This window comes from Pseudophryne corroboree, chromosome 3 (assembly GCF_028390025.1).
Source record: "Pseudophryne corroboree isolate aPseCor3 chromosome 3, aPseCor3.hap2, whole genome shotgun sequence".
In the NCBI taxonomy this organism is placed as follows: domain Eukaryota; kingdom Metazoa; phylum Chordata; class Amphibia; order Anura; family Myobatrachidae; genus Pseudophryne; species Pseudophryne corroboree.
The window spans coordinates 547,284,188-547,311,702 of record NC_086446.1 but is presented as its reverse complement, the minus strand read 5'-3'; the positions used below and the strand labels follow the sequence as shown (position 1 = coordinate 547,311,702).

Sequence of the window (27,515 nt, the reverse complement as noted above, 5' to 3'; positions counted from 1 at the left end):
AGTACATAAATTGACATAAAATATCAATGAGAAAGGATATTTTTATTATTCATTTGCTGTTTAGTAGAGAAAAAACACTTTGACATCAATTACTTATTTTTTCTCAGGGAAAATAATTATGGCGGCAGTAGGTTTTGAACCAATTTCTCCAAAGAATCTGGAACTTTAATCCAGCACCTTAGACACTGCTGATTTTTAGCTAATGCATCTGGATCATATTGATCAGATGTTGAGGAGAAAGGACTTTATTATTATTGATTTTCTTATTAGTGGAGAAAAACACATTGCCATCACTGACTGACATTTTCATAGTAAAATCATTATGGAAGCAGTGGGATTCAGACCCACACCTCCAGAGAGACTGGAACTTAAATCCAGTGCCTTAGACCACTCGCCCTTGCTACCCCATGGATACTTTTGACCCAAAGCTCAGAGTTCTGGATCATATAGTTAAGATTACAAGAAAAAATTGTGTAGTTATAAATCAATACTTGAAAAGAAGTGTCATGTTAAAAGTGTTTAAAATACAAAAATTTAAAAAAGGTACAAAATTAGCAGACAATATTAATTAGAAAGGATTTTTTATTATTGACTTACTGTTTAGTGGAGAAAAACACTTTGACATCAATGACAGTCGTTTTATCTTGAAAATAATTATGACAGCAGTGGAATTTGAACCCATGCCTCCAAACAGACTGGAGCCTTAATGCAGCATCTTAGACTGCTCAGCCACATTTCTACCTTGACTCCATAGCTCATAGTTTATAATTTTACATATTATTTTTACATTTTGAGAAGACTCTTGAAATTATGATAAACTGTTTTAAAATCTAGGGCAGATGATGAACTTTTTAACCTACCAATATTTTATTTTAGCAGCTTAGTGGCCTTAGACCGCTCGGCCATGGTACCAAATGAATACTCTTAGCTCACAGATCTGGGCCATATAGCACAGATTACAGTACAAACATTTTTTTTTTGTTTTAAATAAATACTTAAAAAGAAGTGTCATACCAAAAGTGTTTAAGTTATGTACAAAATGTTTTGGTAGGTTAAAAAAGTACATCAATTGACATAAAATATTAATGAGAAAGGATTTTTTTATTATTCATTTGCTGTTTAGTAAAGAAAAACACTTTCACATCAATGACTTATTTTTTCTTAGGAAAAATAATTATGGCGGCAGTAGGTTTTGATCCAAAGCCTCCAAAGAAACTGGAATCTTAATCCAGCACCTTAGACACTGCTGATTTTTAGCTCATGCATCTGGATCATATCAATCCGCTATTGAGGAGAAAAGTCTTTATTATTATTGTTTTTCTTATTAGTGGAGAAAAACATTTTGTCATCACTGACTGATGTTTTCATAGTAAAATCATTATGGCAGCAGTGGGATTTGAACCCACGCCTCCAGAGAGACTGGAGCCTAAATCCAGCGTCTTAGACTGCTCGGCCATGCTACCACATGGACCTGTTTGACCGAATGCTCACAGTTCTGGATCATACAGTTGAGATTACAGGGAAAAAATGTGTTGTTTTAAATCAATACTTGAAAAGAAGTGTCATGTTACAAGTATTTAAAATACAAAAAGTTAAGGAAGCATAAAAAAGGTACACAATTAGTAGACAATATTAATGAGTAAGGATTATTTATTATTGATTTGCTGTTTAGTAGAGTAAAACAGTTTGACATCAATAAATGTCATTTTCTCTTGAAAATAATTATGGCAGCAGTAGGATTTGAACCCATGCCTCCAAAGAGACTGGAGCCTTAATCCAGCGCCTTAGACCGCTCGGCCATGCTACCACATATCTAGTTTGGCTCCAAAGGTCATAGTTTATTATTTTACATATTATTTTTAAAGTTTGAGAAGACTCTTGAAATTGTGATAAACTGTTTTAAAATCTAGGACAGATGATGAACTTTTCAACCTTCCAATATTTTACTTTAGCAATTTAGTGGCCTTAGTCCGCTCGGCCATGATACCACATGGACACTCTTAGCTCACAGATCTGGGTCATATAGCTCAGGTTACAGTAAAAACATTTTTTTAAATCAATATTTAAAAAGAAGTGTAATGCAAAAAGTGTTTAAATTATGTACAAAACGTTTTGGAAGGTTAAAAAAGTACATAAATTGACATAAAATATCAATGAGAAAGGATATTTTTATTATTCATTTGCTGTTTAGTAGAGAAAAAACACTTTGACATCAATTACTTATTTTTTCTCAGGGAAAATAATTATGGCGGCAGTAGGTTTTGAACCAATTCCTCCAAAGAATCTGGAACTTTAATCCAGCACCTTAGACACTGCTGATTTTTAGCTAATGCATCTGGATCATATTGATCAGATGTTGAGGAGAAAGGACTTTATTATTATTGATTTTCTTATTAGTGGAGAAAAACACATTGCCATCACTGACTGACATTTTCATAGTAAAATCATTATGGAAGCAGTGGGATTCAGACCCACACCTCCAGAGAGACTGGAACCTAAATCCAGTGCTTTAGACCACTCGCCCTTGCTACCCCATGGATACTTTTGACCCAAAGCTCAGAGTTCTGGATCATATAGTTAAAATTACAAGAAAAAATTGTGTAGTTATAAATCAATACTTGAAAAGAAGTGTCATGTTAAAAGTGTTTAAAATACAAAAATTTAAAAAAGGTACAAAATTAGCAGACAATATTAATTAGAAAGGATTTTTTGTTATTGACTTGCTGTTTAGTGGAGAAAAACACTTTGACATCAATGACAGTCGTTTTATCTTGAAAATAATTATGACAGCAGTGGAATTTGAACCCATGCCTCCAAACAGACTGGAGCCTTAATGCAGCATCTTAGACCGCTCAGCCACATTTCTACCTTGACTCCATAGCTCATAGTTTATAATTTTACATATTATTTTTACATTTTGAGAAGACTCTTGAAATTATGATAAACTGTTTTAAAATCTAGGGCAGATGATGAACTTTTTAACCTACCAATATTTTATTTTAGCAGCTTAGTGGCCTTAGACCGCTCGGCCATGGTACCAAATGAACACTCTTAGCTCACAGATCTGGGCCATATAGCACAGATTACAGTACAAACATTTTTTTTTTGTTTTAAATAAATTCTTAAAAAGAAGTGTCATACCAAAAGTGTTTAAGTTATGTACAAAATGTTTTGGAAGGTTAAAAAAGTACATCAATTGACATAAAATATTAATGAGAAAGGATTTTTTTATTATTCATTTGCTGTTTAGTAAAGAAAAACACTTTGACATCAATGACTTATTTTTTCTTAGGAAAAATAATTATGGCGGCAGTAGGTTTTGATCCAAAGCCTCCAAAGAAACTGGAACCTTAATCCAGCACCTTAGACACTGCTGATTTTTAGCTCATGCATCTGGATCATATCAATCAGCTATTGAGGAGAAAAGTCTTTATTATTATTGTTTTTCTTATTAGTGGAGAAAAACATTTTGTCATCACTGACTGATGTTTTCATAGTAAAATCATTATGGCAGCAGTGGGATTTGAACCCACGCCTCCAGAGAGACTGGAGCCTAAATCCAGCGCCTTAGACTGCTCGGCCATGCTACCACATGGACCTATTTGACCGAATGCTCACAGTTCTGGATCATACAGTTGAGATTACAGGGAAAAAATGTGTTGTTTTAAATCAATACTTGAAAAGAAGTGTCATGTTACAAGTATTTAAAATACAAAAAGTTAAGGAAGCATAAAAAAGGTACAAAATTAGTAGACAATATTAATGAGTAAGGATTTTTTATTATTGATTTGCTGTTTAGTAGAGTAAAACAGTTTGACATCAATAAATGTCATTTTCTCTTGAAAATAATTATGGCAGCAGTGGGATTTGAACCCACGCCTCCAAAGAGACTGGAGCCTTAATCCAGCGCCTTAGACCGCTCGGCCATGCTACCACATATCTATTTTGGCTCCAAAGGTCATAGTTTATTATTTTACATATTATTTTTAAAGTTTGAGAAGACTCTTGAAATTGTGATAAACTGTTTTAAAATCTAGGACAGATGATGAACTTTTCAACCTTCCAATATTTTACTTTAGCAACTTAGTGGCCTTAGACCGCTCGGCTATGGTACCACATGGACACTCTTAGCTCACAGATCTGGGTCATATAGCTCAGGTTACAGTAAAAACATTTTTTTAAATCAATATTTAAAAAGAAGTGTAATGCAAAAAGTGTTTAAATTATGTACAAAACGTTTTGGAAGGTTAAAAAAGTACATAAATTGACATAAAATATCAATGAGAAAGGATATTTTTATTATTCATTTGCTGTTTAGTAGAGAAAAAACACTTTGACATCAATTACTTATTTTTTCTCAGGGAAAATAATTATGGCGGCAGTAGGTTTTGAACCAATTTCTCCAAAGAATCTGGAACTTTAATCCAGCACCTTAGACACTGCTGATTTTTAGCTAATGCATCTGGATCATATTGATCAGATGTTGAGGAGAAAGGACTTTATTATTATTGATTTTCTTATTAGTGGAGAAAAACACATTGCCATCACTGACTGACATTTTCATAGTAAAATCATTATGGAAGCAGTGGGATTCAGACCCACACCTCCAGAGAGACTGGAACTTAAATCCAGTGCCTTAGACCACTCGCCCTTGCTACCCCATGGATACTTTTGACCCAAAGCTCAGAGTTCTGGATCATATAGTTAAGATTACAAGAAAAAATTGTGTAGTTATAAATCAATACTTGAAAAGAAGTGTCATGTTAAAAGTGTTTAAAATACAAAAATTTAAAAAAGGTACAAAATTAGCAGACAATATTAATTAGAAAGGATTTTTTATTATTGACTTGCTGTTTAGTGGAGAAAAACACTTTGACATCAATGACAGTCGTTTTATCTTGAAAATAATTATGACAGCAGTGGAATTTGAACCCATGCCTCCAAACAGATTGGAGCCTTAATGCAGCATCTTAGACCGCTCAGCCACATTTCTACCTTGACTCCATAGCTCATAGTTTATAATTTTACATATTATTTTTACATTTTGAGAAGACTCTTGAAATTATGATAAACTGTTTTAAAATCTAGGGCAGATGATGAACTTTTTAACCTACCAATATTTTATTTTAGCAGCTTAGTGGCCTTAGACCGCTCGGCCATGGTACCAAATGAACACTCTTAGCTCACAGATCTGGGCCATATAGCACAGATTACAGTACAAACATTTTTTTTTTGTTTTAAATAAATTCTTAAAAAGAAGTGTCATACCAAAAGTGTTTAAGTTATGTACAAAATGTTTTGGAAGGTTAAAAATGTACATCAATTGACATAAAATATTAATGAGAAAGGATTTTTTTATTATTCATTTGCTGTTTAGTAAAGAAAAAACACTTTGACATCAATGACTTATTTTTTCTTAGGAAAAATAATTATGGCGGCAGTAGGTTTTGATTCAAAGCCTCCAAAGAAACTGGAACCTTAATCCAGCACCTTAGACACTGCTGATTTTTAGCTCATGCATCTGGATCATATAAATCAGCTATTGAGGAGAAAAGTCTTTATTATTATTGTTTTTCTTATTAGTGGAGAAAAACATTTTGTCATCACTGACTGATGTTTTCATAGTAAAATCATTATGGCAGCAGTGGGATTTGAACCCACGCCTCCAGAGAGACTGGAGCCTAAATCCAGCGCCTTAGACCGCTCGGCCATGCTACCACATGGACCTGTTTGACCGAATGCTCACAGTTCTGGATCATACAGTTGAGATTACAGGGAAAAAATGTGTTGTTTTAAATCAATACTTGAAAAGAAGTGTCATGTTACAAGTATTTAAAATACAAAAAGTTAAGGAAGCATAAAAAAGGTACAAAATTAGTAGACAATATTAATGAGTAAGGATTTTTTATTATTGATTTGCTGTTTAGTAGAGTAAAACAGTTTGACATCAATAAATGTCATTTTCTCTTGAAAATAATTATGGCAGCAGTGGGATTTGAACCCACGCCTCCAAAGAGACTGGAGCCTTAATCCAGCGCCTTAGACCGCTCGGCCATGCTACCACATATATATTTTGGCTCCAAAGGTCATAGTTTATTATTTTACATATTATTTTTAAAGTTTGAGAAGACTCTTGAAATTGTGATAAACTGTTTTAAAATCTAGGACAGATGATGAACTTTTCAACCTTCCAATATTTTACTTTAGCAACTTAGTGGCCTTAGACCGCTCGGCCATGGTACCACATGGACACTCTTAGCTCACAGATCTGGGTCATATAGCTCAGGTTACAGTAAAAACATTTTTTTAAATCAATATTTAAAAAGAAGTGTAATGCAAAAAGTGTTTAAATTATGTACAAAACGTTTTGGAAGGTTAAAAAAGTACATAAATTGACATAAAATATCAATGAGAAAGGATATTTTTATTATTCATTTGCTGTTTAGTAGAGAAAAAACACTTTGACATCAATTACTTATTTTTTCTCAGGGAAAATAATTATGGCGGCAGTAGGTTTTGAACCAATTCCTCCAAAGAATCTGGAACTTTAATCCAGCACCTTAGACACTGCTGATTTTTAGCTAATGCATCTGGATCATATTGATCAGATGTTGAGGAGAAAGGACTTTATTATTATTGATTTTCTTATTAGTGGAGAAAAACACATTGCCATCACTGACTGACATTTTCATAGTAAAATCATTATGGAAGCAGTGGGATTCAGACCCACACCTCCAGAGAGACTGGAACCTAAATCCAGTGCCTTAGACCACTCGCCCTTGCTACCCCATGGATACTTTTGACCTAAAGCTCAGAGTTCTGGATCATATAGTTAAGATTACAAGAAAAAATTGTGTAGTTATAAATCAATACTTGAAAAGAAGTGTCATGTTAAAAGTGTTTAAAATACAAAAATTTAAAAAAGGTACAAAATTAGCAGACAATATTAATTAGAAAGGATGTTTTATTATTGACTTGCTGTTTAGTGGAGAAAAACACTTTGACATCAATGACAGTCGTTTTATCTTGAAAATAATTATGACAGCAGTGGAATTTGAACCCATGCCTCCAAACAGACTGGAGCCTTAATGCAGCATCTTAGACCGCTCAGCCACATTTCTACCTTGACTCCATAGCTCATAGTTTATAATTTTACATATTATTTTTACATTTTGAGAAGACTCTTGAAATTATGATAAACTGTTTTAAAATCTAGGGCAGATGATGAACTTTTTAACCTACCAATATTTTATTTTAGCAGCTTAGTGGCCTTAGACCGCTCGGCCATGGTACCACATGGACACTCTTAGCTCACAGATCTGGGTCATATAGCTCAGGTTACAGTAAAAACATTTTTTTAAATCAATATTTAAAAAGAAGTGTAATGCAAAAAGTGTTTAAATTATGTACAAAACGTTTTGGAAGGTTAAAAAAGTACATAAATTGACATAAAATATCAATGAGAAAGGATATTTTTATTATTCATTTGCTGTTTAGTAGAGAAAAAACACTTTGACATCAATTACTTATTTTTTCTCAGGGAAAATAATTATGGCGGCAGTAGGTTTTGAACCAATTCCTCCAAAGAATCTGGAACTTTAATCCAGCACCTTAGACACTGCTGATTTTTAGCTAATGCATCTGGATCATATTGATCAGATGTTGAGGAGAAAGGACTTTATTATTATTGATTTTCTTATTAGTGGAGAAAAACACATTGCCATCACTGACTGACATTTTCATAGTAAAATCATTATGGAAGCAGTGGGATTCAGACCCACACCTCCAGAGAGACTGGAACCTAAATCCAGTGCTTTAGACCACTCGCCCTTGCTACCCCATGGATACTTTTGACCCAAAGCTCAGAGTTCTGGATCATATAGTTAAAATTACAAGAAAAAATTGTGTAGTTATAAATCAATACTTGAAAAGAAGTGTCATGTTAAAAGTGTTTAAAATACAAAAATTTAAAAAAGGTACAAAATTAGCAGACAATATTAATTAGAAAGGATGTTTTATTATTGACTTGCTGTTTAGTGGAGAAAAACACTTTGACATCAATGACAGTCGTTTTATCTTGAAAATAATTATGACAGCAGTGGAATTTGAACCCATGCCTCCAAACAGACAGGAGCCTTAATGCAGCATCTTAGACCGCTCAGCCACATTTCTACCTTGACTCCATAGCTCATAGTTTATAATTTTACATATTATTTTTACATTTTGAGAAGACTCTTGAAATTATGATAAACTGTTTTAAAATCTAGGGCAGATGATGAACTTTTTAACCTACCAATATTTTATTTTAGCAGCTTAGTGGCCTTAGACCGCTCGGCCATGGTACCAAATGAACACTCTTAGCTCACAGATCTGGGCCATATAGCACAGATTACAGTACAAACATTTTTTTTTTTGTTTTAAATAAATTCTTAAAAAGAAGTGTCATACCAAAAGTGTTTAAGTTATGTACAAAATGTTTTGGAAGGTTAAAAAAGTACATCAATTGACATAAAATATTAATGAGAAAGGATTTTTTTATTATTCATTTGCTGTTTAGTAAAGAAAAACACTTTGACATCAATGACTTATTTTTTCTTAGGAAAAATAATTATGGCTGCAGTAGGTTTTGATCCAAAGCCTCCAAAGAAACTGGAACCTTAATCCAGCACCTTAGACACTGCTGATTTTTAGCTCATGCATCTGGATCATATCAATCAGCTATTGAGGAGAAAAGTCTTTATTATTATTGTTTTTCTTATTAGTGGAGAAAAACATTTTGTCATCACTGACTGATGTTTTCATAGTAAAATCATTATGGCAGCAGTGGGATTTGAACCCACGCCTCCAGAGAGACTGGAGCCTAAATCCAGCGCCTTAGACCGCTCGGCCATGCTACCACATGGACCTATTTGACCGAATGCTCACAGTTCTGGATCATACAGTTGAGATTACAGGGAAAAAATGTGTTGTTTTAAATCAATACTTGAAAAGAAGTGTCATGTTACAAGTATTTAAAATACAAAAAGTTAAGGAAGCATAAAAAAGGTACAAAATTAGTAGACAATATTAATGAGTAAGGATTTTTTATTATTGATTTGCTGTTTAGTAGAGTAAAACAGTTTGACATCAATAAATGTCATTTTCTCTTGAAAATAATTATGGCAGCAGTGGGATTTGAACCCACGCCTCCAAAGAGACTGGAGCCTTAATCCAGCGCCTTAGACCGCTCGGCCATGCTACCACATATCTATTTTGGCTCCAAAGGTCATAGTTTATTATTTTACATATTATTTTTTAAGTTTGAGAAGACTCTTGAAATTGTGATAAACTGTTTTAAAATCTAGGACAGATGATGAACTTTTCAACCTTCCAATATTTTACTTTAGCAACTTAGTGGCCTTAGACCTCTCGGCTATGGTACCACATGGACACTCTTAGCTCACAGATCTGGGTCATATAGCTCAGGTTACAGTAAAAACATTTTTTTAAATCAATATTTAAAAAGAAGTGTAATGCAAAAAGTGTTTAAATTATGTACAAAACGTTTTGGAAGGTTAAAAAAGTACATAAATTGACATAAAATATCAATGAGAAAGGATATTTTTATTATTCATTTGCTGTTTAGTAGAGAAAAAACACTTTGACATCAATTACTTATTTTTTCTCAGGGAAAATAATTATGGCGGCAGTAGGTTTTGAACCAATTTCTCCAAAGAATCTGGAACTTTAATCCAGCACCTTAGACACTGCTGATTTTTAGCTAATGCATCTGGATCATATTGATCAGATGTTGAGGAGAAAGGACTTTATTATTATTGATTTTCTTATTAGTGGAGAAAAACACATTGCCATCACTGACTGACATTTTCATAGTAAAATCATTATGGAAGCAGTGGGATTCAGACCCACACCTCCAGAGAGACTGGAACCTAAATCCAGTTCCTTAGACCACTCGCCCTTGCTACCCCATGGATACTTTTGACCTAAAGCTCAGAGTTCTGGATCATATAGTTAAGATTACAAGAAAAAATTGTGTAGTTATAAATCAATACTTGAAAAGAAGTGTCATGTTAAAAGTGTTTAAAATACAAAAATTTAAAAAAGGTACAAAATTAGCAGACAATATTAATTAGAAAGGATGTTTTATTATTGACTTGCTGTTTAGTGGAGAAAAACACTTTGACATCAATGACAGTCGTTTTATCTTGAAAATAATTATGACAGCAGTGGAATTTGAACCCATGCCTCCAAACAGACTGGAGCCTTAATGCAGCATCTTAGACCGCTCAGCCACATTTCTACCTTGACTCCATAGCTCATAGTTTATAATTTTACATATTATTTTTACATTTTGAGAAGACTCTTGAAATTATGATAAACTGTTTTAAAATCTAGGGCAGATGATGAACTTTTTAACCTACCAATATTTTATTTTAGCAGCTTAGTGGCCTTAGACCGCTCGGCCATGGTACCAAATGAACACTCTTAGCTCACAGATCTGGGCCATATAGCACAGATTACAGTACAAACATTTTTTTTTGTTTTAAATAAATTCTTAAAAAGAAGTGTCATACCAAAAGTGTTTAAGTTATGTACAAAATGTTTTGGAAGGTTAAAAATGTACATCAATTGACATAAAATATTAATGAGAAAGGATTTTTTTATTATTCATTTGCTGTTTAGTAAAGAAAAAACACTTTGACATCAATGACTTATTTTTTCTTAGGAAAAATAATTATGGCGGCAGTAGGTTTTGATTCAAAGCCTCCAAAGAAACTGGAACCTTAATCCAGCACCTTAGACACTGCTGATTTTTAGCTCATGCATCTGGATCATATCAATCAGCTATTGAGGAGAAAAGTCTTTATTATTATTGTTTTTCTTATTAGTGGAGAAAAACATTTTGTCATCACTGACTGATGTTTTCATAGTAAAATCATTATGGCAGCAGTGGGATTTGAACCCACGCCTCCAGAGAGACTGGAGCCTAAATCGAGCGCCTTAGACCGCTCGGCCATGCTACCACGTGGACCTGTTTGCCCGAATGCTCACAGTTCTGGATCATACAGTTGAGATTACAGGGAAAAAATGTGTTGTTTTAAATCAATACTTGAAAAGAAGTGTCATGTTACAAGTATTTAAAATACAAAAAGTTAAGGAAGCATAAAAAAGGTACAAAATTAGTAGACAATATTAATGAGTAAGGATTTTTTATTATTGATTTGCTGTTTAGTAGAGTAAAACAGTTTGACATCAATAAATGTCATTTTCTCTTGAAAATAATTATGGCAGCAGTGGGAATTGAACCCACACCTCCAAAGAGACTGGAGCCTTAATCCAGCGCCTTAGACCGCTCGGCCATGCTACCACATATCTATTTTGTCTCCAAAGGTCATAGTTTATTATTTTACATATTATTTTTAAAGTTTGAGAAGACTCTTGAAATTGTGATAAAATGTTTTAAAATCTAGGACAGATGATGAACTTTTCAACCTTCCAATATTTTACTTTAGCAACTTAGTGGCCTTAGACCGCTCGGCCATGGTACCACATGGACACTCTTAGCTCACAGATCTGGGTCATATAGCTCAGGTTACAGTAAAAACATTTTTTTAAATCAATATTTAAAAAGAAGTGTAATGCAAAAAGTGTTTAAATTATGTACAAAACGTTTTGGAAGGTTAAAAAAGTACATAAATTGACATAAAATATCAATGAGAAAGGATATTTTTATTATTCATTTGCTGTTTAGTAGAGAAAAAACACTTTGACATCAATTACTTATTTTTTCTCAGGGAAAATAATTATGGCGGCAGTAGGTTTTGAACCAATTCCTCCAAAGAATCTGGAACTTTAATCCAGCACCTTAGACACTGCTGATTTTTAGCTAATGCATCTGGATCATATTGATCAGATGTTGAGGAGAAAGGACTTTATTATTATTGATTTTCTTATTAGTGGAGAAAAACACATTGCCATCACTGACTGACATTTTTATAGTAAAATCTTTAAGGAAGCAGTGGGATTCAGACCCACGCCTCCAGAGAGACTGGAACCTAAATCCAGTGCCTTAGACCACTCGCCCTTGCTACCCCATGGATACTTTTGACTCAAAGCTCAGAGTTATGGATCATATAGTTAAGATTACAAGAAAAAATTGTGTAGTTATAAATCAATACTTGAAAAGAAGTGTCATGTTAAAAGTGTTTAAAATACAAAAATTTAAAAAAGGTACAAAATTAGCAGACAATATTAATTAGAAAGGATTTTTTATTATTGACTTGCTGTTTAGTGGAGAAAAACACTTTGACATCAATGACAGTCGTTTTATCTTGAAAATAATTATGACAGCAGTGGAATTTGAACCCATGCCTCCAAACAGACTGGAGCCTTAATGCAGCATCTTAGACCGCTCAGCCACATTTCTACCTTGACTCCATAGCTCATAGTTTATAATTTTACATATTATTTTTACATTTTGAGAAGACTCTTGAAATTATGATAAACTGTTTTAAAATCTAGGGCAGATGATGAACTTTTTAACCTACCAATATTTTATTTTAGCAGCTTAGTGGCCTTAGACCGCTCGGCCATGGTACCAAATGAACACTCTTAGCTCACAGATCTGGGCCATATAGCACAGATTACAGTACAAACATTTTTTTTGTTTTAAATAAATTCTTAAAAAGAAGTGTCATACCAAAAGTGTTTAAGTTATGTACAAAATGTTTTGGAAGGTTAAAAAAGTACATCAATTGACATAAAATATTAATGAGAAAGGATTTTTTTATTATTCATTTGCTGTTTAGTAAAGAAAAACACTTTGACATCAATGACTTATTTTTTCTTAGGAAAAATAATTATGGCGGCAGTAGGTTTTGATCCAAAGCAACTGGAACCTTAATCCAGCACCTTAGACACTGCTGATTTTTAGCTCATGCATCTGGATCATATCAATCAGCTATTGAGGAGAAAAGTCTTTATTATTATTGTTTTTCTTATTAGTGGAGAAAAACATTTTGTCATCACTGACTGATGTTTTCATAGTAAAATCATTATGGCAGCAGTGGGATTTGAACCCACGCCTCCAGAGAGACTGGAGCCTAAATCCAGCGCCTTAGACCGCTCGGCCATGCTACCACATGGACCTGTTTGACCGAATGCTCACAGTTCTGGATCATACAGTTGAGATTACAGGGAAAAAATGTGTTGTTTTAAATCAATACTTGAAAAGAAGTGTCATGTTACAAGTATTTAAAATACAAAAAGTTAAGGAAGCATAAAAAAGGTACAAAATCAGTAGACAATATTAATGAGTAAGGATTTTTTATTATTGATTTGCTGTTTAGTAGAGTAAAACAGTTTGACATCAATAAATGTCATTTTCTCTTGAAAATAATTATGGCAGCAGTGGGATTTGAACCCACGCCTCCAAAGAGACTGGAGCCTTAATCCAGCGCCTTAGACCGCTCGGCCATGCTACCACATATCTATTTTGGCTCCAAAGGTCATAGTTTATTATTTTACATATTATTTTTAAAGTTTGAGAAGACTCTTGAAATTGTGATAAAATGTTTTAAAATCTAGGACAGATGATGAACTTTTCAACCTTCCAATATTTTACTTTAGCAACTTAGTGGCCTTAGACCGCTCGGCCATGGTACCACATGGACACTCTTAGCTCACAGATCTGGGTCATATAGCTCAGGTTACAGTAAAAACATTTTTTTAAATCAATATTTAAAAAGAAGTGTAATGCAAAAAGTGTTTAAATTATGTACAAAACGTTTTGGAAGGTTAAAAAAGTACATAAATTGACATAAAATATCAATGAGAAAGGATATTTTTTATTATTCATTTGCTGTTTAGTAGAGAAAAAACACTTTGACATCAATTACTTATTTTTTCTCAGGGAAAATAATTATGGCGGCAGTAGGTTTTGAACCAATTCCTCCAAAGAATCTGGAACTTTAATCCAGCACCTTAGACACTGCTGATTTTTAGCTAATGCATCTGGATCATATTGATCAGATGTTGAGGAGAAAGGACTTTATTATTATTGATTTTCTTATTAGTGGAGAAAAACACATTGCCATCACTGACTGACATTTTTATAGTAAAATCATTAAGGAAGCAGTGGGATTCAGACCCACGCCTCCAGAGAGACTGGAACCTAAATCCAGTGCCTTAGACCACTCGCCCTTGCTACCCCATGGATACTTTTGACTCAAAGCTCAGAGTTATGGATCATATAGTTAAGATTACAAGAAAAAATTGTGTAGTTATAAATCAATACTTGAAAAGAAGTGTCATGTTAAAAGTGTTTAAAATACAAAAATTTAAAAAAGGTACAAAATTAGCAGACAATATTAATTAGAAAGGATTTTTTATTATTGACTTGCTGTTTAGTGGAGAAAAACACTTTGACATCAATGACAGTCGTTTTATCTTGAAAATAATTATGACAGCAGTGGAATTTGAACCCATGCCTCCAAACAGACTGGAGCCTTAATGCAGCATCTTAGACCGCTCAGCCACATTTCTACCTTGACTCCATAGCTCATAGTTTATAATTTTACATATTATTTTTACATTTTGAGAAGACTCTTGAAATTATGATAAACTGTTTTAAAATCTAGGGCAGATGATGAACTTTTTAACCTACCAATATTTTATTTTAGCAGCTTAGTGGCCTTAGACCGCTCGGCCATGGTACCACATGGACACTCTTAGCTCACAGATCTGGGTCATATAGCTCAGGTTACAGTAAAAACATTTTTTTAAATCAATATTTAAAAAGAAGTGTAATGCAAAAAGTGTTTAAATTATGTACAAAACGTTTTGGAAGGTTAAAAAAGTACATAAATTGACATAAAATATCAATGAGAAAGGATATTTTTATTATTCATTTGCTGTTTAGTAGAGAAAAAACACTTTGACATCAATTACTTATTTTTTCTCAGGGAAAATAATTATGGCGGCAGTAGGTTTTGAACCAATTCCTCCAAAGAATCTGGAACTTTAATCCAGCACCTTAGACACTGCTGATTTTTAGCTAATGCATCTGGATCATATTGATCAGATGTTGAGGAGAAAGGACTTTATTATTATTGATTTTCTTATTAGTGGAGAAAAACACATTGCCATCACTGACTGACATTTTCATAGTAAAATCATTATGGAAGCAGTGGGATTCAGACCCACACCTCCAGAGAGACTGGAACCTAAATCCAGTGCTTTAGACCACTCGCCCTTGCTACCCCATGGATACTTTTGACCCAAAGCTCAGAGTTCTGGATCATATAGTTAAAATTACAAGAAAAAATTGTGTAGTTATAAATCAATACTTGAAAAGAAGTGTCATGTTAAAAGTGTTTAAAATACAAAAATTTAAAAAAGGTACAAAATTAGCAGACAATATTAATTAGAAAGGATGTTTTATTATTGACTTGCTGTTTAGTGGAGAAAAACACTTTGACATCAATGACAGTCGTTTTATCTTGAAAATAATTATGACAGCAGTGGAATTTGAACCCATGCCTCCAAACAGACTGGAGCCTTAATGCAGCATCTTAGACCGCTCAGCCACATTTCTACCTTGACTCCATAGCTCATAGTTTATAATTTTACATATTATTTTTACATTTTGAGAAGACTCTTGAAATTATGATAAACTGTTTTAAAATCTAGGGCAGATGATGAACTTTTTAACCTACCAATATTTTATTTTAGCAGCTTAGTGGCCTTAGACCGCTCGGCCATGGTACCAAATGAACACTCTTAGCTCACAGATCTGGGCCATATAGCACAGATTACAGTACAAACATTTTTTTTTTTGTTTTAAATAAATTCTTAAAAAGAAGTGTCATACCAAAAGTGTTTAAGTTATGTACAAAATGTTTTGGAAGGTTAAAAAAGTACATCAATTGACATAAAATATTAATGAGAAAGGATTTTTTTATTATTCATTTGCTGTTTAGTAAAGAAAAACACTTTGACATCAATGACTTATTTTTTCTTAGGAAAAATAATTATGGCTGCAGTAGGTTTTGATCCAAAGCCTCCAAAGAAACTGGAACCTTAATCCAGCACCTTAGACACTGCTGATTTTTAGCTCATGCATCTGGATCATATCAATCAGCTATTGAGGAGAAAAGTCTTTATTATTATTGTTTTTCTTATTAGTGGAGAAAAACATTTTGTCATCACTGACTGATGTTTTCATAGTAAAATCATTATGGCAGCAGTGGGATTTGAACCCACGCCTCCAGAGAGACTGGAGCCTAAATCCAGCGCCTTAGACCGCTCGGCCATGCTACCACATGGACCTATTTGACCGAATGCTCACAGTTCTGGATCATACAGTTGAGATTACAGGGAAAAAATGTGTTGTTTTAAATCAATACTTGAAAAGAAGTGTCATGTTACAAGTATTTAAAATACAAAAAGTTAAGGAAGCATAAAAAAGGTACAAAATTAGTAGACAATATTAATGAGTAAGGATTTTTTATTATTGATTTGCTGTTTAGTAGAGTAAAACAGTTTGACATCAATAAATGTCATTTTCTCTTGAAAATAATTATGGCAGCAGTGGGATTTGAACCCACGCCTCCAAAGAGACTGGAGCCTTAATCCAGCGCCTTAGACCGCTCGGCCATGCTACCACATATCTATTTTGGCTCCAAAGGTCATAGTTTATTATTTTACATATTATTTTTTAAGTTTGAGAAGACTCTTGAAATTGTGATAAACTGTTTTAAAATCTAGGACAGATGATGAACTTTTCAACCTTCCAATATTTTACTTTAGCAACTTAGTGGCCTTAGACCTCTCGGCTATGGTACCACATGGACACTCTTAGCTCACAGATCTGGGTCATATAGCTCAGGTTACAGTAAAAACATTTTTTTAAATCAATATTTAAAAAGAAGTGTAATGCAAAAAGTGTTTAAATTATGTACAAAACGTTTTGGAAGGTTAAAAAAGTACATAAATTGACATAAAATATCAATGAGAAAGGATATTTTTATTATTCATTTGCTGTTTAGTAGAGAAAAAACACTTTGACATCAATTACTTATTTTTTCTCAGGGAAAATAATTATGGCGGCAGTAGGTTTTGAACCAATTTCTCCAAAGAATCTGGAACTTTAATCCAGCACCTTAGACACTGCTGATTTTTAGCTAATGCATCTGGATCATATTGATCAGATGTTGAGGAGAAAGGACTTTATTATTATTGATTTTCTTATTAGTGGAGAAAAACACATTGCCATCACTGACTGACATTTTCATAGTAAAATCATTATGGAAGCAGTGGGATTCAGACCCACACCTCCAGAGAGACTGGAACCTAAATCCAGTTCCTTAGACCACTCGCCCTTGCTACCCCATGGATACTTTTGACCTAAAGCTCAGAGTTCTGGATCATATAGTTAAGATTACAAGAAAAAATTGTGTAGTTATAAATCAATACTTGAAAAGAAGTGTCATGTTAAAAGTGTTTAAAATACAAAAATTTAAAAAAGGTACAAAATTAGCAGACAATATTAATTAGAAAGGATGTTTTATTATTGACTTGCTGTTTAGTGGAGAAAAACACTTTGACATCAATGACAGTCGTTTTATCTTGAAAATAATTATGACAGCAGTGGAATTTGAACCCATGCCTCCAAACAGACTGGAGCCTTAATGCAGCATCTTAGACCGCTCAGCCACATTTCTACCTTGACTCCATAGCTCATAGTTTATAATTTTACATATTATTTTTACATTTTGAGAAGACTCTTGAAATTATGATAAACTGTTTTAAAATCTAGGGCAGATGATGAACTTTTTAACCTACCAATATTTTATTTTAGCAGCTTAGTGGCCTTAGACCGCTCGGCCATGGTACCAAATGAACACTCTTAGCTCACAGATCTGGGCCATATAGCACAGATTACAGTACAAACATTTTTTTTTGTTTTAAATAAATTCTTAAAAAGAAGTGTCATACCAAAAGTGTTTAAGTTATGTACAAAATGTTTTGGAAGGTTAAAAATGTACATCAATTGACATAAAATATTAATGAGAAAGGATTTTTTTATTATTCATTTGCTGTTTAGTAAAGAAAAAACACTTTGACATCAATGACTTATTTTTTCTTAGGAAAAATAATTATGGCGGCAGTAGGTTTTGATTCAAAGCCTCCAAAGAAACTGGAACCTTAATCCAGCACCTTAGACACTGCTGATTTTTAGCTCATGCATCTGGATCATATCAATCAGCTATTGAGGAGAAAAGTCTTTATTATTATTGTTTTTCTTATTAGTGGAGAAAAACATTTTGTCATCACTGACTGATGTTTTCATAGTAAAATCATTATGGCAGCAGTGGGATTTGAACCCACGCCTCCAGAGAGACTGGAGCCTAAATCGAGCGCCTTAGACCGCTCGGCCATGCTACCACATGGACCTGTTTGCCCGAATGCTCACAGTTCTGGATCATACAGTTGAGATTACAGGGAAAAAATGTGTTGTTTTAAATCAATACTTGAAAAGAAGTGTCATGTTACAAGTATTTAAAATACAAAAAGTTAAGGAAGCATAAAAAAGGTACAAAATTAGTAGACAATATTAATGAGTAAGGATTTTTTATTATTGATTTGCTGTTTAGTAGAGTAAAACAGTTTGACATCAATAAATGTCATTTTCTCTTGAAAATAATTATGGCAGCAGTGGGAATTGAACCCACACCTCCAAAGAGACTGGAGACTTAATCCAGCGCCTTAGACCGCTCGGCCATGCTACCACATATCTATTTTGGCTCCAAAGGTCATAGTTTATTATTTTACATATTATTTTTAAAGTTTGAGAAGACTCTTGAAATTGTGATAAAATGTTTTAAAATCTAGGACAGATGATGAACTTTTCAACCTTCCAATATTTTACTTTAGCAACTTAGTGGCCTTAGACCGCTCGGCCATGGTACCACATGGACACTCTTAGCTCACAGATCTGGGTCATATAGCTCAGGTTACAGTAAAAACATTTTTTTAAATCAATATTTAAAAAGAAGTGTAATGCAAAAAGTGTTTAAATTATGTACAAAACGTTTTGGAAGGTTAAAAAAGTACATAAATTGACATAAAATATCAATGAGAAAGGATATTTTTATTATTCATTTGCTGTTTAGTAGAGAAAAAACACTTTGACATCAATTACTTATTTTTTCTCAGGGAAAATAATTATGGCGGCAGTAGGTTTTGAACCAATTCCTCCAAAGAATCTGGAACTTTAATCCAGCACCTTAGACACTGCTGATTTTTAGCTAATGCATCTGGATCATATTGATCAGATGTTGAGGAGAAAGGACTTTATTATTATTGATTTTCTTATTAGTGGAGAAAAACACATTGCCATCACTGACTGACATTTTTATAGTAAAATCTTTAAGGAAGCAGTGGGATTCAGACCCACGCCTCCAGAGAGACTGGAACCTAAATCCAGTGCCTTAGACCACTCGCCCTTGCTACCCCATGGATACTTTTGACTCAAAGCTCAGAGTTATGGATCATATAGTTAAGATTACAAGAAAAAATTGTGTAGTTATAAATCAATACTTGAAAAGAAGTGTCATGTTAAAAGTGTTTAAAATACAAAAATTTAAAAAAGGTACAAAATTAGCAGACAATATTAATTAGAAAGGATTTTTTATTATTGACTTGCTGTTTAGTGGAGAAAAACACTTTGACATCAATGACAGTCGTTTTATCTTGAAAATAATTATGACAGCAGTGGAATTTGAACCCATGCCTCCAAACAGACTGGAGCCTTAATGCAGCATCTTAGACCGCTCAGCCACATTTCTACCTTGACTCCATAGCTCATAGTTTATAATTTTACATATTATTTTTACATTTTGAGAAGACTCTTGAAATTATGATAAACTGTTTTAAAATCTAGGGCAGATGATGAACTTTTTAACCTACCAATATTTTATTTTAGCAGCTTAGTGGCCTTAGACCGCTCGGCCATGGTACCAAATGAACACTCTTAGCTCACAGATCTGGGCCATATAGCACAGATTACAGTACAAACATTTTTTTTGTTTTAAATAAATTCTTAAAAAGAAGTGTCATACCAAAAGTGTTTAAGTTATGTACAAAATGTTTTGGAAGGTTAAAAAAGTACATCAATTGACATAAAATATTAATGAGAAAGGATTTTTTTATTATTCATTTGCTGTTTAGTAAAGAAAAACACTTTGACATCAATGACTTATTTTTTCTTAGGAAAAATAATTATGGCGGCAGTAGGTTTTGATCCAAAGCAACTGGAACCTTAATCCAGCACCTTAGACACTGCTGATTTTTAGCTCATGCATCTGGATCATATCAATCAGCTATTGAGGAGAAAAGTCTTTATTATTATTGTTTTTCTTATTAGTGGAGAAAAACATTTTGTCATCACTGACTGATGTTTTCATAGTAAAATCATTATGGCAGCAGTGGGATTTGAACCCACGCCTCCAGAGAGACTGGAGCCTAAATCCAGCGCCTTAGACCGCTCGGCCATGCTACCACATGGACCTGTTTGACCGAATGCTCACAGTTCTGGATCATACAGTTGAGATTACAGGGAAAAAATGTGTTGTTTTAAATCAATACTTGAAAAGAAGTGTCATGTTACAAGTATTTAAAATACAAAAAGTTAAGGAAGCATAAAAAAGGTACAAAATCAGTAGACAATATTAATGAGTAAGGATTTTTTATTATTGATTTGCTGTTTAGTAGAGTAAAACAGTTTGACATCAATAAATGTCATTTTCTCTTGAAAATAATTATGGCAGCAGTGGGATTTGAACCCACGCCTCCAAAGAGACTGGAGCCTTAATCCAGCGCCTTAGACCGCTCGGCCATGCTACCACATATCTATTTTGGCTCCAAAGGTCATAGTTTATTATTTTACATATTATTTTTAAAGTTTGAGAAGACTCTTGAAATTGTGATAAAATGTTTTAAAATCTAGGACAGATGATGAACTTTTCAACCTTCCAATATTTTACTTTAGCAACTTAGTGGCCTTAGACCGCTCGGCCATGGTACCACATGGACACTCTTAGCTCACAGATCTGGGTCATATAGCTCAGGTTACAGTAAAAACATTTTTTTAAATCAATATTTAAAAAGAAGTGTAATGCAAAAAGTGTTTAAATTATGTACAAAACGTTTTGGAAGGTTAAAAAAGTACATAAATTGACATAAAATATCAATGAGAAAGGATATTTTTTATTATTCATTTGCTGTTTAGTAGAGAAAAAACACTTTGACATCAATTACTTATTTTTTCTCAGGGAAAATAATTATGGCGGCAGTAGGTTTTGAACCAATTCCTCCAAAGAATCTGGAACTTTAATCCAGCACCTTAGACACTGCTGATTTTTAGCTAATGCATCTGGATCATATTGATCAGATGTTGAGGAGAAAGGACTTTATTATTATTGATTTTCTTATTAGTGGAGAAAAACACATTGCCATCACTGACTGACATTTTTATAGTAAAATCATTAAGGAAGCAGTGGGATTCAGACCCACGCCTCCAGAGAGACTGGAACCTAAATCCAGTGCCTTAGACCACTCGCCCTTGCTACCCCATGGATACTTTTGACTCAAAGCTCAGAGTTATGGATCATATAGTTAAGATTACAAGAAAAAATTGTGTAGTTATAAATCAATACTTGAAAAGAAGTGTCATGTTAAAAGTGTTTAAAATACAAAAATTTAAAAAAGGTACAAAATTAGCAGACAATATTAATTAGAAAGGATTTTTTATTATTGACTTGCTGTTTAGTGGAGAAAAACACTTTGACATCAATGACAGTCGTTTTATCTTGAAAATAATTATGACAGCAGTGGAATTTGAACCCATGCCTCCAAACAGACTGGAGCCTTAATGCAGCATCTTAGACCGCTCAGCCACATTTCTACCTTGACTCCATAGCTCATAGTTTATAATTTTACATATTATTTTTACATTTTGAGAAGACTCTTGAAATTATGATAAACTGTTTTAAAATCTAGGGCAGATGATGAACTTTTTAACCTACCAATATTTTATTTTAGCAGCTTAGTGGCCTTAGACCGCTCGGCCATGGTACCAAATGAACACTCTTAGCTCACAGATCTGGGCCATATAGCACAGATTACAGTACAAACATTTTTTTTGTTTTAAATAAATTCTTAAAAAGAAGTGTCATACCAAAAGTGTTTAAGTTATGTACAAAATGTTTTGGAAGGTTAAAAAAGTACATCAATTGACATAAAATATTAATGAGAAAGGATTTTTTTATTATTCATTTGCTGTTTAGTAAAGAAAAACACTTTGACATCAATGACTTATTTTTTCTTAGGAAAAATAATTATGGCGGCAGTAGGTTTTGATCCAAAGCCTCCAAAGAAACTGGAACCTTAATCCAGCACCTTAGACACTGCTGATTTTTAGCTCATGCATCTGGATCATATCAATCAGCTATTGAGGAGAAAAGTCTTTATTATTATTGTTTTTCTTATTAGTGGAGAAAAACATTTTGTCATCACTGACTGATGTTTTCATAGTAAAATCATTATGGCAGCAGTGGGATTTGAACCCACGCCTCCAGAGAGACTGGAGCCTAAATCCAGCGCCTTAGACCGCTCGGCCATGCTACCACATGGACCTGTTTGACTGAATGCTCACAGTTCTGGATCATACAGTTGACATTACAGGGAAAAAATGTGTTGTTTTAAATCAATACTTGAAAAGAAGTGTCATGTTACAAGTATTTAAAATACAAAAAGTTAAGGAAGCATAAAAAAGGTACAAAATTAGTAGACAATATTAATGAGTAAGGATTTTTTATTATTGATTTGCTGTTTAGTAGAGTAAAACAGTTTGACATCAATAAATGTCATTTTCTCTTGAAAATAATTATGGCAGCAGTGGGATTTGAACCCACGCCTCCAAAGAGACTGGAGCCTTAATCCAGCGCCTTAGACCGCTCGGCCATGCTACCACATATCTATTTTGGCTCCAAAGGTCATAGTTTATTATTTTACATATTATTTTTAAAGTTTGAGAAGACTCTTGAAATTGTGATAAAATGTTTTAAAATCTAGGACAGATGATGAACTTTTCTACCTTCCAATATTTTACTTTAGCAACTTAGTGGCTTTAGACCGCTCGGCCATGGTACCACATGGACACTCTTAGCTCACAGATCTGGGTCATATAGCTCAGGTTACAGTAAAAACATTTTTTTAAATCAATATTTAAAAAGAAGTGTAATGCAAAAAGTGTTTAAATTATGTACAAAACGTTTTGGAAGGTTAAAAAAGTACATAAATTGACATAAAATATCAATGAGAAAGGATATTTTTATTATTCATTTGCTGTTTAGTAGAGAAAATCACTTTGACATCAATTACTTATTTTTTCTCAGGGAAAATAATTATGGCGGCAGTAGGTTTTGAATCAATTCCTCCAAAGAATCTGGAACTTTAATCCAGCACCTTAGACACTGCTGATTTTTAGCTAATGCATCTGGATCATATTGATCAGATGTTGAGGAGAAAGGACTTTATTATTATTGATTTTCTTATTAGTGGAGAAAAACACATTGCCATCACTGACTGACATTTTTATAGTAAAATCATTAAGGAAGCAGTGGGATTCAGACCCACGCCTCCAGAGAGACTGGAACCTAAATCCAGTGCCTTAGACCACTCGCCCTTGCTACCCCATGGATACTTTTGACTCAAAGCTCAGAGTTATGGATCATATAGTTAAGATTACAAGAAAAAATTGTGTAGTTATAAATCAATACTTGAAAAGAAGTGTCATGTTAAAAGTGTTTAAAATACAAAAATTTAAAAAAGGTACAAAATTAGCAGACAATATTAATTAGAAAGGATTTTTTATTATTGACTTGCTGTTTAGTGGAGAAAAACACTTTGACATCAATGACAGTCGTTTTATCTTGAAAATAATTATGACAGCAGTGGAATTTGAACCCATGCCTCCAAACAGACTGGAGCCTTAATGCAGCATCTTAGACCGCTCAGCCACATTTCTACCTTGGCTCCATAGCTCATAGTTTATAATTTTACATATTATTTTTACATTTTGAGAAGACTTTTGAAATTATGATAAACTGTTTTAAAATCTAGGGCAGATGATGAACTTTTTAACCTACCAATATTTTATTTTAGCAGCTTAGTGGCCTTAGACCGCTCGGCCATGGTACCAAATGAACACTCTTAGCTCACAGATCTGGGCCATATAGCACAGATTACAGTACAAACATTTTTTTTTGTTTTAAATAAATTCTTAAAAAGAAGTGTCATACCAAAAGTGTTTAAGTTATGTACAAAATGTTTTGGAAGGTTAAAAAAGTACATCAATTGACATAAAATATTAATGAGAAAGGATTTTTTTATTATTCATTTGCTGTTTAGTAAAGAAAAACACTTTGACATCAATGACTTATTTTTTCTTAGGAAAAATAATTATAGGGGCAGTAGGTTTCGATCCAAAGCCTCCAAAGAAACTGGAACCTTAATCCAGCACCTTAGACACTGCTGATTTTTAGCTCATGCATCTGGAACATATCTATCAGCTATTGAGGAGAAAAGTCTTTATTATTATTGTTTTTCTTATTAGTGGAGAAAAACATTTTGTCATCACTGACTGATGTTTTCATAGTAAAATCATTATGGCAGCAGTGGGATTTGAACCCACGCCTCCAGAGAGACTGGAGCCTAAATCCAGTGCCTTAGACCGCTCGGCCATGCTACCACATGGACCTGTTTGACCGAATGCTCACTGTTCTGGATCATACAGTTGAGATTATAGGGAAAAAATGTGTTGTTTTAAATCAATACTTGAAAAGAAGTGTCATGTTACAAGTATTTAAAATACAAAAAGTTAAGGAAGCATAAAAAGGTACAAAATTAGTAGACAATATTAATGAGTAAGGATTTTTTATTATTGATTTGCTGTTTAGTAGAGTAAAACAGTTTGACATCAATAAATGTAATTTTCTCTTGAAAATAATTATGGCAGCAGTGGGATTTGAACCCACGCCTCCGAAGAGACTGGAGCCTTAATCCAGCGCCTTTGACCGCTCGGCCATGCTACCACATATCTATTTTGGCTCCAAAGGTCATAGTTTATTATTTTACATATTATTTTTAAAGTTTGAGAAGACTCTTGAAATTGTGATAAAATGTTTTAAAATCTAGGACAGATGGTGAACTTTTCAACCTTCCAATATTTTACTTTAGCAACTTAGTGGCCTTAGACCGCTCGGCCATGGTACCACATGGACACTCTTAGCTCACAGATCTGGGTCATATAGCTCAGGTTACAGTAAAAACATTTTTTTAAATCAATATTTAAAAAGAAGTGTAATGCAAAAAGTGTTTAAATTATGTACAAAACGTTTTGGAAGGTTAAAAAAGTACATAAATTGACATAAAATATCAATGAGAAAGGATATTTTTATTATTCATTTGCTGTTTAGTAGAGAAAAAACACTTTGACATCAATTACTTATTTTTTCTCAGGGAAAATAATTATGGCGGCAGTAGGTTTTGAACCAATTCCTCCAAAGAATCTGGAACTTTAATCCAGCACCTTAGACACTGCTGATTTTTAGCTAATGCATCTGGATCATATTGATCAGATGTTGAGGAGAAAGGACTTTATTATTATTGATTTTCTTATTAGTGGAGAAAAACACATTGCCATCACTGACTGACATTTTTATAGTAAAATCATTAAGGAAGCAGTGGGATTCAGACCCACGCCTCCAGAGAGACTGGAACCTAAATCCAGTGCCTTAGACCACTCGCCCTTGCTACCCCATGGATACTTTTGACTCAAAGCTCAGAGTTATGGATCATATAGTTAAGATTACAAGAAAAAATTGTGTAGTTATAAATCAATACTTGAAAAGAAGTGTCATGTTAAAAGTGTTTAAAATACAAAAATTTAAAAAAGGTACAAAATTAGCAGACAATATTAATTAGAAAGGATTTTTTATTATTGACTTGCTGTTTAGTGGAGAAAAACACTTTGACATCAATGACAGTCGTTTTATCTTGAAAATAATTATGACAGCAGTGGAATTTGAACCCATGCCTCCAAACAGACTGGAGCCTTAATGCAGCATCTTAGACCGCTCAGCCACATTTCTACCTTGACTCCATAGCTCATAGTTTATAATTTTACATATTATTTTTACATTTTGAGAAGACTCTTGAAATTATGATAAACTGTTTTAAAATCTAGGGCAGATGATGAACTTTTTAACCTACCAATATTTTATTTTAGCAGCTTAGTGGCCTTAGACCGCTCGGCCATGGTACCAAATGAACACTCTTAGCTCACAGATCTGGGCCATATAGCACAGATTACAGTACAAACATTTTTTTTGTTTTAAATAAATTCTTAAAAAGAAGTGTCATACCAAAAGTGTTTAAGTTATGTACAAAATGTTTTGGAAGGTTAAAAAAGTACATCAATTGACATAAAATATTAATGAGAAAGGATTTTTTTATTATTCATTTGCTGTTTAGTAAAGAAAAACACTTTGACATCAATGACTTATTTTTTCTTAGGAAAAATAATTATGGCGGCAGTAGGTTTTGATCCAAAGCCTCCAAAGAAACTGGAACCTTAATCCAGCACCTTAGACACTGCTGATTTTTAGCTCATGCATCTGGATCATATCAATCAGCTATTGAGGAGAAAAGTCTTTATTATTATTGTTTTTCTTATTAGTGGAGAAAAACATTTTGTCATCACTGACTGATGTTTTCATAGTAAAATCATTATGGCAGCAGTGGGATTTGAACCCACGCCTCCAGAGAGACTGGAGCCTAAATCCAGCGCCTTAGACCGCTCGGCCATGCTACCACATGGACCTGTTTGACCGAATGCTCACAGTTCTGGATCATACAGTTGAGATTACAGGGAAAAAATGTGTTGTTTTAAATCAATACTTGAAAAGAAGTGTCATGTTACAAGTATTTAAAATACAAAAAGTTAAGGAAGCATAAAAAAGGTACAAAATTAGTAGACAATATTAATGAGTAAGGATTTTTTATTATTGATTTGCTGTTTAGTAGAGTAAAACAGTTTGACATCAATAAATGTAATTTTCTCTTGAAAATAATTATGGCAGCAGTGGGATTTGAACCCACGCCTCCAAAGAGACTGGAGCCTTAATCCAGCGCCTTAGACCGCTCGGCCATGCTACCACATATCTATTTTGTCTCCAAAGGTCATAGTTTATTATTTTACATATTATTTTTAAAGTTTGAGAAGACTCTTGAAATTGTGATAAAATGTTTTAAAATCTAGGACAGATGATGAACTTTTCAACCTTCCAATATTTTACTTTAGCAACTTAGTGGCCTTAGACCGCTCGGCCATGGTACCACATGGACACTCTTAGCTCACAGATCAGGGTCATATAGCTCAGGTTACAGTA

General features: G+C 33.4%; 24 non-coding genes across 24 annotated transcripts; all 24 read right to left on the bottom strand.

The window, feature by feature from the left end:
* Window positions 1-1,381: 1,381 nt before the first annotated feature.
* Window positions 1,382-1,463, bottom strand: TRNAL-UAG (transfer RNA leucine (anticodon UAG)). The gene has a single exon. It is a non-coding gene; the product is annotated as a tRNA-Leu (tRNA).
* Window positions 1,464-1,725: 262 nt separating this feature from the next.
* TRNAL-AAG (transfer RNA leucine (anticodon AAG)) lies at window positions 1,726-1,807 on the bottom strand. The gene has a single exon. It is a non-coding gene; the product is annotated as a tRNA-Leu (tRNA).
* A 1,701-nt stretch (window positions 1,808-3,508) lies between these two features.
* TRNAL-UAG (transfer RNA leucine (anticodon UAG)) lies at window positions 3,509-3,590 on the bottom strand. Its single transcript has one exon. It is a non-coding gene; the product is annotated as a tRNA-Leu (tRNA).
* A 262-nt stretch (window positions 3,591-3,852) lies between these two features.
* On the bottom strand, window positions 3,853-3,934 carry TRNAL-AAG (transfer RNA leucine (anticodon AAG)). Its single transcript has one exon. It is a non-coding gene; the product is annotated as a tRNA-Leu (tRNA).
* A 1,702-nt stretch (window positions 3,935-5,636) lies between these two features.
* Window positions 5,637-5,718, bottom strand: TRNAL-UAG (transfer RNA leucine (anticodon UAG)). The gene has a single exon. It is a non-coding gene; the product is annotated as a tRNA-Leu (tRNA).
* Window positions 5,719-5,980: 262 nt separating this feature from the next.
* On the bottom strand, window positions 5,981-6,062 carry TRNAL-AAG (transfer RNA leucine (anticodon AAG)). Its single transcript has one exon. It is a non-coding gene; the product is annotated as a tRNA-Leu (tRNA).
* Window positions 6,063-8,815: 2,753 nt separating this feature from the next.
* TRNAL-UAG (transfer RNA leucine (anticodon UAG)) lies at window positions 8,816-8,897 on the bottom strand. The gene has a single exon. It is a non-coding gene; the product is annotated as a tRNA-Leu (tRNA).
* A 262-nt stretch (window positions 8,898-9,159) lies between these two features.
* Window positions 9,160-9,241, bottom strand: TRNAL-AAG (transfer RNA leucine (anticodon AAG)). Its single transcript has one exon. It is a non-coding gene; the product is annotated as a tRNA-Leu (tRNA).
* A 1,701-nt stretch (window positions 9,242-10,942) lies between these two features.
* On the bottom strand, window positions 10,943-11,024 carry TRNAL-UAG (transfer RNA leucine (anticodon UAG)). Its single transcript has one exon. It is a non-coding gene; the product is annotated as a tRNA-Leu (tRNA).
* Window positions 11,025-11,286: 262 nt separating this feature from the next.
* Window positions 11,287-11,368, bottom strand: TRNAL-AAG (transfer RNA leucine (anticodon AAG)). Its single transcript has one exon. It is a non-coding gene; the product is annotated as a tRNA-Leu (tRNA).
* A 1,690-nt stretch (window positions 11,369-13,058) lies between these two features.
* Window positions 13,059-13,140, bottom strand: TRNAL-UAG (transfer RNA leucine (anticodon UAG)). The gene has a single exon. It is a non-coding gene; the product is annotated as a tRNA-Leu (tRNA).
* A 262-nt stretch (window positions 13,141-13,402) lies between these two features.
* TRNAL-AAG (transfer RNA leucine (anticodon AAG)) lies at window positions 13,403-13,484 on the bottom strand. Its single transcript has one exon. It is a non-coding gene; the product is annotated as a tRNA-Leu (tRNA).
* Window positions 13,485-16,238: 2,754 nt separating this feature from the next.
* TRNAL-UAG (transfer RNA leucine (anticodon UAG)) lies at window positions 16,239-16,320 on the bottom strand. The gene has a single exon. It is a non-coding gene; the product is annotated as a tRNA-Leu (tRNA).
* A 262-nt stretch (window positions 16,321-16,582) lies between these two features.
* TRNAL-AAG (transfer RNA leucine (anticodon AAG)) lies at window positions 16,583-16,664 on the bottom strand. Its single transcript has one exon. It is a non-coding gene; the product is annotated as a tRNA-Leu (tRNA).
* A 1,701-nt stretch (window positions 16,665-18,365) lies between these two features.
* TRNAL-UAG (transfer RNA leucine (anticodon UAG)) lies at window positions 18,366-18,447 on the bottom strand. The gene has a single exon. It is a non-coding gene; the product is annotated as a tRNA-Leu (tRNA).
* A 262-nt stretch (window positions 18,448-18,709) lies between these two features.
* Window positions 18,710-18,791, bottom strand: TRNAL-AAG (transfer RNA leucine (anticodon AAG)). Its single transcript has one exon. It is a non-coding gene; the product is annotated as a tRNA-Leu (tRNA).
* A 1,690-nt stretch (window positions 18,792-20,481) lies between these two features.
* Window positions 20,482-20,563, bottom strand: TRNAL-UAG (transfer RNA leucine (anticodon UAG)). Its single transcript has one exon. It is a non-coding gene; the product is annotated as a tRNA-Leu (tRNA).
* A 262-nt stretch (window positions 20,564-20,825) lies between these two features.
* On the bottom strand, window positions 20,826-20,907 carry TRNAL-AAG (transfer RNA leucine (anticodon AAG)). The gene has a single exon. It is a non-coding gene; the product is annotated as a tRNA-Leu (tRNA).
* Window positions 20,908-22,607: 1,700 nt separating this feature from the next.
* On the bottom strand, window positions 22,608-22,689 carry TRNAL-UAG (transfer RNA leucine (anticodon UAG)). The gene has a single exon. It is a non-coding gene; the product is annotated as a tRNA-Leu (tRNA).
* Window positions 22,690-22,951: 262 nt separating this feature from the next.
* On the bottom strand, window positions 22,952-23,033 carry TRNAL-AAG (transfer RNA leucine (anticodon AAG)). Its single transcript has one exon. It is a non-coding gene; the product is annotated as a tRNA-Leu (tRNA).
* Window positions 23,034-24,732: 1,699 nt separating this feature from the next.
* Window positions 24,733-24,814, bottom strand: TRNAL-UAG (transfer RNA leucine (anticodon UAG)). Its single transcript has one exon. It is a non-coding gene; the product is annotated as a tRNA-Leu (tRNA).
* A 261-nt stretch (window positions 24,815-25,075) lies between these two features.
* On the bottom strand, window positions 25,076-25,157 carry TRNAL-AAG (transfer RNA leucine (anticodon AAG)). Its single transcript has one exon. It is a non-coding gene; the product is annotated as a tRNA-Leu (tRNA).
* A 1,699-nt stretch (window positions 25,158-26,856) lies between these two features.
* On the bottom strand, window positions 26,857-26,938 carry TRNAL-UAG (transfer RNA leucine (anticodon UAG)). The gene has a single exon. It is a non-coding gene; the product is annotated as a tRNA-Leu (tRNA).
* A 262-nt stretch (window positions 26,939-27,200) lies between these two features.
* On the bottom strand, window positions 27,201-27,282 carry TRNAL-AAG (transfer RNA leucine (anticodon AAG)). The gene has a single exon. It is a non-coding gene; the product is annotated as a tRNA-Leu (tRNA).
* Window positions 27,283-27,515: the final 233 nt, after the last annotated feature.